This window comes from Myotis davidii, unplaced genomic scaffold (genome assembly GCF_000327345.1).
Source record: "Myotis davidii unplaced genomic scaffold, ASM32734v1 scaffold226, whole genome shotgun sequence".
Taxonomy (NCBI): Eukaryota; Metazoa; Chordata; class Mammalia; order Chiroptera; family Vespertilionidae; genus Myotis; species Myotis davidii.
Window position 1 is genome coordinate 3,376,220 of NW_006297224.1, and position 1,449 is coordinate 3,377,668.

The window sequence follows — 1,449 nt, forward strand, 5'->3', positions numbered from 1 at the left end:
ACGGTGCCCCAACCCCCGAATCAGCCCTACCCTGAGCGTGACTCAGGGTGGCATCACAACCTCCCAATCTGCCCTGCTCTGTGCATGACAGGGGGCGATGCCCCAACTCCCCAATGGGCCCTGCTCTGAGCCCCACCAGGGGCTGCACCTAGGGATTGGGCCTGCCCTCTGCCACCCGGGAGCAGGCCTAAGCCAGCAGGGCATTATCTCCCGAGGGGTCCCAGACTGCGAAAGGGCCCAGGCCGGGCTGAGGGACACCTCCTCCCCCTCCAAGTGCACAAATTTTTGTGCACCGGGCCTCTAGTCCTATATAATAAAAGCGTAATGTGTAAATCGACTGAACAGCAAAATGACCAGTCGCTATGAAATGCACTGACCACCAGGGGGCAGATGCTCAATGCAGGAGCTGTTCCTGGTGGTCCGTGTGCTCCCACAGGGTTGGCACCGCTCAGCCAGAAGACTGGCTGATGGCTGGTGAGCGGTTGAGGGAGCTTCTCTTGCCTCCGCTACAGGCGGGTGGTAAGGAGCAAGGTGTCTGGGACTGCAAGAGCTCCAGACTGCAAGAGGGATGTCTGACTGACAGCAAGGCGGACATCCCCCGAGGGATCCCAGACTGTGAGAGGGTGCAGGCCGGGCTGAGGGATCCCCTGACCAGTGCATAAATCTCGTGCCCCGGGCCTCTAGTCTGTGTATAAGTCTCTTCCCCAGCTCCCATCAGCAGAGCACTCCAGTTTGGCACTGCCTGATTGGGATCAGTGTTTACTCAAAGAAACTCTTAAAATTTTTAATGTCCCTCAGTTTATCTTTTAATAATTCGGACATCATCACTTAACTTTGTTAGGAATACTCCTTCAGATATATCTTTGAAACACTTTCCTTTCTTAAACTCCTGACCTTATTGCCAATGTACCTACTAGAAAATTCCACTTGGATTTCTATAATGTCAACTTACAGTAAATATTTCATGACTTACCTCTTCCTCTTTCTTCTTCCCCCATCAATCCACATTTACCCTATTGGTTTTCCTATTTCTATAGATACTATGTTATACCTTAGATCATGAATAGAAAAAAACTGGGTATTTTCTTTGTTGCAATCTTTTACTTACCCATGTCCAACCACTATGCCTTCCTAACTGTCATACCCAGTCAGTTACCAAATATCAGTGATTCTTCCTTCAAGGTGTTTTATATCCTTCTCTTGGTTTCATCATTACACTGGTTTCAGGCTTTATACCCAAATGGCATACACCATTTTTACCAGCCTCCCAAATATTTTCCCTGTTCTGATTTGCATCATACCTGATGCTATATTAGTATCCTAAAATTGAGGATCACTGCATTTTCCCCTTCTCAGGAATATTAGTTGGTTTCTTAGTAAAGTCTGCTATCTTTCTCCAAGTATTTAGGGTGTTGACTTACTGTGATTGTTAAGATTGGGTTCAGCTGC